The sequence below is a fragment of the Cucumis melo genome, chromosome 10 (assembly GCF_025177605.1).
Source record: "Cucumis melo cultivar AY chromosome 10, USDA_Cmelo_AY_1.0, whole genome shotgun sequence".
NCBI classification, from domain to species: domain Eukaryota; kingdom Viridiplantae; phylum Streptophyta; class Magnoliopsida; order Cucurbitales; family Cucurbitaceae; genus Cucumis; species Cucumis melo.
The window spans coordinates 5,684,843-5,697,755 of NC_066866.1; positions in this window are offsets into that span (position 1 = coordinate 5,684,843).

Below are 12,913 nucleotides of genomic sequence, written 5' to 3' on the forward strand. Positions count from 1 at the left end.
ATATGTCCATACTTCTTCGAGAACATGAATCTACGATGAGGTGTCAATGCTTCCCAGATCATCTTTAGGTTCGTTAAATCATTTTGTGTAAAAGAGAGTTGGCACCTGGATAGTACTGATACTTGAGAAGAATTGTTTATACTGTCCCCAAATTTTTGTTGCATCTCTTCAGCCCATTTAAGAACATCACTTGGCTCATCAAACTTAGACTCAAAAGATGAATGCATCGACATATTGGACATCTTGGTGTTTCACAACTTTTTTTTTTTTGCACAATTATGACAAAGAGAAAGACAAAAAGAGAAAAAAAAACGTCACTTCACTTTGCACAAAATAAAATAGGATATAATAAAGACAAAAAAATAAAAATAAAAATAAAATAAAAAAGTAATAATAATAATAAATAAATAAAATAATTAAGAAAAACAAGAAGAAAAAAAAGTAAATACGGTTTTAATGCACCTTTAATGTCATAATGAAAGTAAGCACTACTCTCCTCATTATTATTTCTTTAGGAAAAAAATATTTATTTAATTTTAGAAAATGTAAAAGTTTTCATATACCTTTACAAGGTAAACACTACTCTTCTTTAAAGAATGTATGATAAATAATGATTTGAATCAAAGGTTCCTAACAAATCAGTATTGTGATTGAACCTTTCTTTTTCTTTAAACAAAGAAATATGTATGATTTAAAAAATTTAGAAAAATGCAAAACTTTGTTTAGAAAAAATAAAAATAAAAATAAATTGGACAATTTAACTCTCAGATAAAAAATATGCCAAAAAAACAATGTCTTGGTGTTGGTATCATCTAAACTCCTAGAAGGGAAAAGCTCTCAAATTTATTCCAATGTTATTTTAAGAAATAACAAAAGAATTCATCTAAGCAAGAATTTTTTATGTGCCTGTACAGGAGTCAAAACCCCTCGAAGGTCAACACTACTCCATCCTCAATTCTAATCCTAAAAGGTTGTAGCCCGGGTAGAAGACTTGTAAGTATGTGAAAAAATGAATGTAACAAATTTTAAATAAATGTACCAATAACATAGTACAAATATTCCATATAAATTAAATAAAAATAAATAATTAAGTGAACCAATAAATTATAATAGAATAAAAATAAAAGATAAAGATGTAACGGCTCGACTCTCTTACACATTTTTCAAATTTCCCAGAGTCGTTAAGCTGCCGCGATGTGATCGCGACGCAGAGCGGTCAATGTCCTCAATCATTTCATCTTTATTATTTAAAAGGTTCAGAGTCACCACCAATCATATTAAGGTGTGATTGGTCACAAAAAAAAAAAAACATTGGTCTACGTAAATTCAGATTTAAGGTTCGAGAGTCAATTATGTATTGGGAATGTGTTAGCACCCTACAACACCCATAAAAATGATTACAAGAATTTATCTTTTAATCTAAATTAAAGAGGTTCACAAAACAAAGCTTTTTATTTGGTGTTTTTTAAATGTCCTATGGTTATCAGATCACATATAAAAAAGCTAAGCATGAATTGATGATTATATGGGTGACATGAAAGCCATTAGAAAAATGGGTTTTGTTTTTTGTTTAAAAAGATGATTTTTTAGTTATCTCAATAATATTAAAATATCAAACTTTGATATTTTGATCTCCATCATAGGCCTTTAATGGTAAATTTCATGTATCTAAAGAATTAATGAATTAAAAAAAAACATTACTCAGTCCCATTTTAAAATATAAAATTGTTGGTATATTTTGTTTAAAAATAATTTACTAATTAATTTTTAAAAATTAAGAAATTTCATGTATTTATGAAATTTTAACTCTAAAATTCATAAATGAACATTACTCTTTCACATCCCAAATTTACAATAATAATAATAATTATTATAATAATATGAAATAGGAGAATTATATGTTGGAAAATAACACAATATAAGACGGTTGACAAATGTGGCAACTAATACAACAAACAATATAGGTTGTCAAATAATACAGGTTGGAAATAATATACACATGTTGGGAAATAAAATATTAGAAATAATATACTATATTAGAAATATATACGGTTTGAGAAATAATGTTTGGAAAATAAATAATATGCACGTGGTCAAATAAGTATTCTACCATTCAATAAATCTAATCAATTAATATCAACATATTTAATAAATAGTAAAAACAACCAAATTAAACCCTAAATCTAACAAATTTAAATCATATGGCTTAAATCTAAAAAAATCTAACAAAATTAAAACACAGAGCAAAAGCATAATTTGATGTAACAATATTCAATTGGCCTAAACCTAACGAAAATTAATGCAACAATATTCAAATGGTCTAAACCTAACAAAATTAAAACACAAAGTAGATAATAGTATTCAAATGGCCTAAACCTAACAAAATTAAAAAGCAGGGCATAATTTCAATTATAGACGTGTCCTCAATTTTGAAAAAAATTACATGTCTAGAATTATGTTATTTGTTATTATATACTTCATATTATTGAAAATATACATTGCACCATTTTCCAACTTTTAATATACAATTTTTTCATTTTAATATATATCAAATTATAATGTTCATTATACGTTAGAAACACAATATTATTACATAAATAGAAAAAAAAATTATACAAAACATTTCGATTGTATTTTTTTAATTATCCACCAATTATTGAAAATATACTTAACATAATCATTTTATCACATTTTCCATGTCAATAAACATCAAATTATAATATACATCATAATATTGAATATATACCATGTTATATCCATTTTAACCTTATCATCCCAGTAAAAAAAGTTTCTCATCAAATTCCTTTCATCTTCCATAACTTGATAAATGCTGCTACATCCCAAACATGCATTTCATTCATTATAGCCATTAAATTTAAATTATAACATCATTTAACAAAGTAATTTTTTGTATCTGTTAACAAATACAATATACAATTTATAAAAGTTATAAAATTTCAAAGCGGTTCCTTCAAATCCAAATTACAATCTTAAAAGTTGTTCCTTCATTTTTCAAGTTGTTAGCAAACACGATGTGCTACAGGCCTTGGGAGAGCAATTTAAAAGTTGGTGTTTCAAATCCTTTGACTATTTAACTCTATTTTTTCCTTCTTTGGCTCCGTCAATCTAAATTGCGTTGTGAACGGAGATCTCAATATCCTAGATGGTAAATTTTCTCTCCTCATGCTCTTCTTCATTGTTTGTTGATAAGCAATATCTCTACCTCGAGCCTGTTATTCTAGTGAATAATTAGAAATGTACATTTTCAATATTACGACATACATATTATCAACTTTTGAAATATACATACAGTAATTGTAGCACTCTAACAACTATAGATCTTTGAGTAGGTCTTTTTTCCATTTTTTTTCTTCTACATAAAGTACATTTACTGTAATTTATAATAGTTTCAATTTACATATAAATTCAAAATTAATAACTATATTTATTAATTTACTTACCTTCATTTTTGTTGCTTTTTTTTCAAATTTTTCTATTTCATTAAGTAGAGTAGTACTATATACAACATCATCAAGCAAATCATTTTGTCCTCCTTGATCATCTTCATAATTAGTATGTAATATACACATTTATAAATTAAAATATACAGCTATATACTTATTGTCCTTCATTTTTTGTTTCATTGTTTTCATCATGATCATCATTAAAATTAGTATACAAAATATACATATATATATGACTAATATACATATCAATCAAAATATCATAATATAGAGATCAATAGAAAACCTACATGCTGATCATTTTTTCCTTCACTTTCATTTCTAGATTTCCCATCATGTTTTCTTGTATCCCTCCTTCCCATTTTTTCACCATTATTTATATCACCTTCATCTCCATCATTCTCATTATTCTCATCCCTTTGTACGATTTTATTTGGTTTCACAGTTTCCCTTTCCTTCTCTTTGAACATATTTTTCAGATTTTCGACCTCCAAAATCAGTTTGTCCAATTTCATGTTTAAAGATTGATTGTTGGCCATCATTAGTTCTTGAAATTTGAGGAAGGTATTCAGGAATTTCCTCATTGAATTGCTCAGTTTGCCGTGAGCATTCTCCTTTCTCAAATCTTTCATTAGTTTCCTTCCTACTTTGTTTCATAGAACGTGCTTCGTTTCACGAAATCATCCTCAGGAAACATGGCTTTGTATTGAAAATGTTTCAGAAATGGCATTCAGATATGAGTTTATACTATATGCATATACATATATAATATTATCAGTAAGTATAAAATATATTGTTCGCATTAAACCTGATCATGATCGAAGACCCTTTCTGCCAGCTCTTTCCATTTTGGGTGGCTGTCAACTACCCAGTTGAACATGCATATCTTATTGTGATCAATTCTTTGGGCACAAAATATTGAAAGACCAGTCAACAGTGGGATGCATTCATACACTCATACTAAAAGAGAGTAAGCAAATCAATAGATTCTAACGACTAGGGCATAATGGTTTTTTTATAGAATCTATTAGCACATTATACTCTATTATTCCCCATGAATACACATCAAACTGTTTTCATCATCCACTAATTTGATTATTCCAAATCAATACTAGTTGTGAATTGTTTTCCATGGAGGAAATTCTCTAAGAAGTAAATCTTTGCCATTTTTATTTTATCTTCCTCCTTCAGTTTTTTAAAGTCATTAAATAAAAATAAGACCTTTGACTTCGGTATAGGTTCTTCATTCTTGAAATAATCGAACAGAAATTTTTCCTTCAACTTATAAGTATCTATGGTTGGCAAGGGACCACAATTCAGACCGGTTATTGCCTCGAATTCCCTAATGCCAAATTTGGCTATAGTTTCTTCGAAGTTAAACCACAACCCATCATCCTTTGTCAATGTACATTGACGTCAGATGATGTGATATAGAAGTTGGCTATGGAATTTTGAGAATTTTATTTCTAGAAAACTACTAAAAGACGTATTTCTAAAAACTTCTAATTTCCTAGTATTTAGTTTTTTTTTTTATATTTCTAATCACATCTAGTCTTGCATACATGGTAAATGGATTGGTGAAGATGCAACTCAAATGGTGAGTTACATCGGAACATGCGTTCAAAACAACATTCCGATTACATATGCTTCATGGTTAGACGTGCCGTTAGAATTAAAAGATAAAATTTATGTTTGCATTCAGGTAAGCATCTTTTATTCTTAAATTAATATATTAAGATATGACGTTATTTTTACATATGTTATTTTGTCATTTTCAAAAATCATTTGTAACAAATCCAAAGTTCAAGAAAGATATTTTGAAAAAAAGCTGGAAATGCATTCAGAAATTTCAAAAGTATTTTGAGAAACAATTATATTTTTTCATATATAGACGAACCAGAATGCTTAAAATTTCCTCCACAAAACTACCCTACCATTGATCTATCTGATTGAGAAACATTTGTATCACTATCCATGAGTGAAGATTTTCTGGTGAGTGCTATGACTTATTTCATGTTTCAATAATTACATATTAATATGCATCATTGACTTGTGTTATGTGGTGATATAGAAACGTAGCAACATGCAAAAAGAGACGCAAAAATTACAAATATAACCATAGAACGTCTTGCAAAGGCTACACAAATTTGGGAGAAGAGTTGGTAAGTTTATATTACTATGTACAATATTATCCTATGTTTATCAAATTTAATGTTTAATTTATGTGTATACATGTAGAAAAAAAAAAGGAAAATTACCACCATCGGCCGATCGAGGTACCCTTTGGAAACATGCCCGTGTGGGTAAAGATGGAGAATTTATGAATAAAGAAGTCGAAGAAATTGTAGGGAAATCGTAAGTAAATTCGATTACTAGCATTTTATATGTTTGAGGCATATTTACAACTTGTGACAAATAAATTTTTAATTATTTAAGATAAACTCCAGAAAGATGTCGATAAAACATATAGTGTTTCAGATAATATTTTAACTCAAGCTTTGGGGACACCTGAACATCGAGGACATGTGAGAGGTGTAGGCGGATTGATTACACCTTCGTTCTACTTTCACAAACATATTCCATCAGAACCCAGAGAAACTCATATTACTGTTGATGTAGATGCCAATTGGAAAAAGGAGAAATCACAGATTTTATCAGAATACAGTCAAATGGCAAAAAAAAAAAAAAAAAGCTTAAGTTAAAGTCTTTGAAGAGAACTAGAGAAACAAGCTTAGATGCACACTCTGGATGCAATCAGAATATTAGTGAGAAACAGTTCATCTCGACGTCCATCCATCACACGGAAAAAATCGATCTAGTAAATACTATGTTAATTTCAATTTTATATATTGTATTTCATGATTTATTATTCAACGTTGATGGTAAATTGAGATGTGAATGTAATTTTTCAGGGAAAACCATGTAGTCTTGCTGTTGGAAAGGTTGACAACATTGTTGCAACAGGAACTGTCTTCGAAAGAATAAGTACGAACGAAATAGTATATGGAGTACGACTTGGAGAAGGTGATGTGCGGGTTCTCATTGAACTTGCATGTGATAGTCATTCTCTACTACCCATACCCATTGTTGGAAGCATCTATTCTGTACACGATGCAATTGGTTTACACGTTCCATGGCCAAAAAATATCTTATAGTTATAGAAGAACAGAAAAAGGTAAAGTTTTAATTTCAAAATATGCATTTTTGCATTAGCATGTTCTCATTTTAATTTTTGACATTATTTTGTTAGACATCTAGTAAAAAGTCTTGTGAGTTAGAAGCTTTGAAAGGAACAAAGTCGAAAATGAATGAATTAAAACTACCAACGACAATAAGGTTCGTGTTGAGGCATGTAGAGAAGGATATGAAAGATGAATATCTTACTATCCCTGTCGACACTCAGGAGATTTTTGGATATAGCTTCAATGTGAACGTAATGAAAGATAGCATTAAACAGCTTTGTTTGATGGAGGGATTAGCTATTTCGGTGATATTGAGCTAGATGATGTGAGTGCGCAACTTCAAAATCTTTATTTTTCTTATTTTTTAAGATGCCTATTTCTAATATTAGAAGATTTTTCTTTTAATGTTAGATGCTTATATGAATCTGATCCAAGTATTCTAGAGGAATATGCATTCATGAATCTTGGACAAATTTTAAAAGGTTTGGGTACAGACGAGCATAGAGCTCGACACTTGTGTAATAGATTGGTATAAATCAAGAATAAATTATTGATATGTCCATTTAATTGCGGGTAAGTTAGAATCAAAGTATCATTATTTTTCATATGGTTTTTAATTATAAATATCTTTTACTAAATTGAAACATATGTTTATTATATAGATATCATTGGATATTATTTATTCTCATTACGGGCAAATACGGTGTATGCACTCGATTCGTTAAGACATGGTAGTGTTCGAGACGAGTTGAAATCTATGGTCAACACGTAAGTATTAACTGTAATTTCACATTAAGTGTATATTTATTATGTAAATTGCAGTTTGTTATATTTTCTTTATTCTGTTTAATTCAGAGGCTTAAGAATGTTTTATGCTGAAACAAACACAAGAGCTCGACTTCTTACTTGGGTTTCTGTTAAGGTATGAGTACTTAAATTATAAATAAATGATAATGTGCGTTCAGTTTAAATATTTATTTTTATTTTAACATGTGTTTTGAATATATATGTGCGTATAGTGTGCTCAAAGTTGGGCAGTACAGAATGTGGGTACTACGTGATGCAGTTCATGCAAGACATAGTAAGGCAAAAGAGCATTACAATTACAGATGTGGTATGCATTTTATTGCACCATATCTATTATAGCTATTATTCTTACGCTTAGTACAATCTAGTAATCAAATTACATTTATTTCATTTACAGCTGACGAGACAAGCACCATATACTCAATTTGAATTGGATATGGTGAGAGTGGAATTTTCTAGGATCAATGATGCACCCTGCAAACATAATTTGAAGGACAGTGGCATTTAATGTATACGTAATATATACTACTAAATTACATGATACTATGTATATTTCAATAACTTAATGAGTACTTTAATGTATACGTAATATATACTATTAAATTACATAACACTATGTATATTTCAATAACTTAATGAGTACCTCATAATCATCTTCTACCTCAGCGATTTTTTGTCCTTTTTTTCTCTTCAGTTGATTTCTGAAACAATATTAGTAATATAGATTTTAAATTATAAGATTATTTTTCATCGACAAATAACTGCACTTTACTATACACAAATATTATTTTTCATCGACAGCGATTTTTTTTCCTTTTTATTTGATTTCCTTTCTCTTTTTTTCACATTTGTAGTTCCTTGTTTTTCCACCCATTGTTTCTTATCACTATTTTTTAGTTTCTTACTATTATCCTTCTTCTCTTCCCTTGCTTTGACAACTTTCTCTTCTTAGATACGTACATTTCATATAAACAATAAAAAAGTTATATCAATGTAATGTTAGTTTCTTAGATACCTACATTTCATGTATAAGTGCATTTTTAGTTTGAGTGACCTTCCTTTTCCCCTTCGATACACGTTTGAACAATCTAGCTATTGGTAAATTGTCTTGCAGATAATTGAATATCATTAACGATATTTTCAATTGATACAGAAAACAAAATATCATTTGTACAATAAGCCATTTTCATTGAAAAACATATCATAAATAAACTCCATCAAACTCCGATGAAAAGTTAAGTGGTACTTCAAATGATGTTTATTCTTTACTAATCTACAAACAAATATAATAAAAGCATCAGCAAATAGCATGAAAAATATATACAATGAATATAAAATATACTTACTGGTTTAGATTGTTTTTCTTTGTTGTGTTTTGACATTTTTGCTTCCCGTGTTTCAAAGACCACATCCGATTTCACAAACTTCTGATCCTGGTATACAACATTTTTTTTTAATTTTTTACATTTTTTTGTTATTTGCTTGAGGTGTAAATAGTTTTTTTTATTATTTTTAAAAATCACATTATTATTTGTATAACTTATAATGATTGTTGAAATACATATTTTTCCAATTACAGATTGATTATTTAACAACGGCGTACCATTATAAACTAAAATAAACAATATAAACTAATAAATTAAATAATTTAAATAGCACATAATCAAAATGAATAAAAATTAAATTTTATGGAAATATATTAAATTTGTATAAACATATCTCGAATACAACTATATTATATAAATAACTATTAAACTAAATTATTGAAATAAAATTTAAAAATAGAAAAATGTGCATGGCACATGGTAATACACTAATATTTCATAAGGAGTTTTTGTTTTTTAATATACAACAAACAGGTAAAATATTTACACTGTATAGAATAATTTTAAAAACGAAAAAACTCAGGCCCGCAATGGAAGAATACTTCAGTCAATACACGATTAATCGGTCACACACATGCAAGTAATATTCTTCTAAACGATCGTGCACTACAATCTAAATGAATGATCTCCGATCGTTTAAGTCATGATATATGATCGTGTGGTTCTTTTTAACAATAGGAAAAAAGACTTCAAAATTAAACAATCATGTTGACCATGACAAACAATCTTGTTAATCGTGGAAAACGATTATGTTGATTATGATAAGTGATCGTGTAGTCCAATGTAAAATGATCATTAAAAACTTCAAATCTAACGATCATGTTGACAATGTTAAGCGATCATGTTGATTACGTTCAACAATCATTTATATCATGTTAACACGATCGTGTCGCCCAATATAAATTATCGTTAAAAACTTCAAATCTAACAATTGTGTTAACCGTGCTAATCGTGTTGACTATGGTAAACGATCATTTAGATCATGTCCAACACAATCATGTAGTTCGTTTGAAAAATCGAAAAAAAGACTTCAAATTTAAAATTCAAAATCAATACAATCGTTGATTGTATTGATTATTTAAAATGATATTTAAATGAATCTTTATATTTTCAAATATGATAATGAAGAAGAAGAATATTGAAACAATCGTGAAATGGCTTTAGAGAATCTTGCCAAAAATGATGAATAAGAAATAGGATATTTAAACAGAATAATAAATTAAAAGAAAATCTAGAAGAGGAAATGAAAAAAATCTAGAGAAGAATAAATCAAACGGGAAACTCTTATAAAGGTAACAAAACACCAAACTATTTACGGCCCGTATAACAAAGCCCATAAAGTTAGCCATTTTTTAAATATTTCAAGTTTTCCCTTCCATCTTTCTTTTCTTCCTCGCGATTCGTCTTTATTATGCTATTTTTTTCATCGTCTTCCTCGTGCGATTTCGTTTTTCTTATTTCCTTTTTTTTTCTGCAATTTCTTTCCATCATATTTATTATTTTTCAATTCTTTATTTACGTCATTTAATCTTTCAATCGTTTTTCTTTTTTTTTTTTCCACTTTTCCATCGTCTTTCTACTACTTTCCTCTTTTTCTTTTTTTCGCTGCGATTTATTTTCATCGTCTTTTTTGTTTTCTTTTTTTACATCGTGTACAAAAAAATAGAAAAATCTAAAAGATCGTGTGTAAAAAATCTTGAAAAAAAAAAATCATTTAGATTGGAGTAGCCAAATGTAAACTATCGTGTAAAAAAATAAACAATCGTGTAAAAAAAATAAAAGATTATGTATAAAGAAGCTTTAAAAAAATCATTTAGATTGGAGTAGCCAAATGTAAACGATCGTGTAAAAAAAATAAAAAAATTGTGTATAAAGAATCTTGAAAAAAATCATATATAAACAATCGCGATAAATTGTAGTCATATCTAAATGATCGCGTAGCCATATCTAAACAATTGCGTATCAAACAATAACCAAATCTAAACGATCACAAATATATTACGCGTGTTGTTAACGGCGTAGTTGACAGAACATTTTTTGTATTTTACACAGTAGACCTCTAGGCTTTTTCCGTTTCTGGAATTGTTTTATAGAGTGTAAATATTTTGCCCTTTTTATATTTTTGAAAAGACCCTTAAATCAAATAAATTAACCTAATTTTTATATTTGACTTGACTTTTGTGTTGCAAATAGATTAATATTTTGGGAATGTCAATGAATCAAATCCAAGAATTCTTTGAGTTTTTTTTTCTTTTTAATCTTTGTTATTGTTAGTACATGGCAAGAGTGTTCTAAATTTTTTTAGGATAAAAGGGTTTCGGATTAAGTGTACAGATATTTGTTTATTGTAATGTATTTAGATTATTTTAAATAATAATAAATATCAAATATAAGAGAAAATTTTCATAAACAAATTACTAAAATATTTACGGCCCGTGTAACAAAGATTATAAAGTTAGCAATTTTTTAAATATTTTAGGTTTGCCATTTCGTCTTTCTTCTCCTATTCGCAGCGATTTCTTCTAGTCGTCTTTATTCTTTTCCTTTTCTTTTTTTTTTTCCATTGCGATTTCATTACATCTTCTTTTCTTTTTCTTTTTTTACCCAAATCTAAATGATCGTGTAAAAAAATAGCCAAATATAAACGGTTATGTACCAAATATATTACGCGCATTATTAACGGCGTGGTTGACAGATCATTTTTTGTATTTTCCATTGTGGATCTATGGGCATTTTTCATTTTCGAAATTGTTTTATACAGTATAAATATTTTGTCAGTTTATTATAGTTTTTAAAAGACTAAAAAATAAGTCGTATAAATAAGCATTTAAGTAGCACACTTTTGTAAAAAAGAATTTGGTAGTTTATTACAAATTTTTCTTTCAAGTAATTTTTATACTTTTTACAAATATATAATTTTTTGTAATTAAATAAATGTAAAATACATTCATTAACATTTTTTAAATTTCTAAACTAAAAACATAAACAACTATTTTTCTAAAAAAACAATGAATAAGTATTCCATCATAATATATATTTTTGCCTATTTAATGCATTTGTAAATAAGCTTATGGTTAAACTAAGCAAATAATAATTCTTTTTCAATGGGTGGATTTAAGGTATGTTGACTTTTTATATTTTTTTTTAATTTAAATATTAAATTGTTACATTGAATTCTATTTTTCACGACTTTTTTATATACTAGATTATTAACATGTACATTGCACGTAGTTTTCATTCCGGTAAAGAAACGACGTCAAATATAAAATTATATATTAATCAAACCAAAAATGTAAAATTTTTATATTATTTATAAATAGTTTTGAAAGGTAAAATTCATATAACTTTCACTATGATAAAAATTTTATTATCAACAAATTGTAATGAAAGAAAAAATAAAATTAAGGGTCAAGGTGAACATAACTCATCTCGTGAATTAACGATCAAGAAATAGGTAGTTCGAATCTCTTATTCTACATCTACTAAAAGGATATAATCCAAACATTATTGTGTTGATTTTAATTAGAATGTAAATGTGAAAACCAATATGTTCGTACGTGCGTGTTTAATTTACTTATTTTTTTAATAATTAATATTATTTTATAAAACAATATGATATATTATTATCGATTTAAATTTCTTAAATGTTTTTAAAAGTGTTTAAATAAAAAAATGCAGAATGTACTTTCAAATATAATAAAAATATTAAATTTATTTATAAAAATTAGCAAAACCTACCAAATTTCCTATGCTGATTTAAAGATTTTTTTTTCTTTTCTTTTTGTCTATGTGTAAGGATGGTTTCAACTTTTGTACTTCTCATGCAAATTTATCACAAAAAATTTAGACGAAAAAATTATTGTTAATGTTAACACATGGGAGTGGACAAATACGTCAAATAACTTTTTTTGTTTAATATAATATAATTAATGTTAGGAACATAATATAGTTTTGTGAAAATTAAATTTTGAGTTAATAAATTTCTTACTGCATAAGTTGTAAAATATTAATATTGAGAAAGATGTAATATTGAGAAAGATATAAAATATTAATATTGAGAGAGAAAGAAATTAAA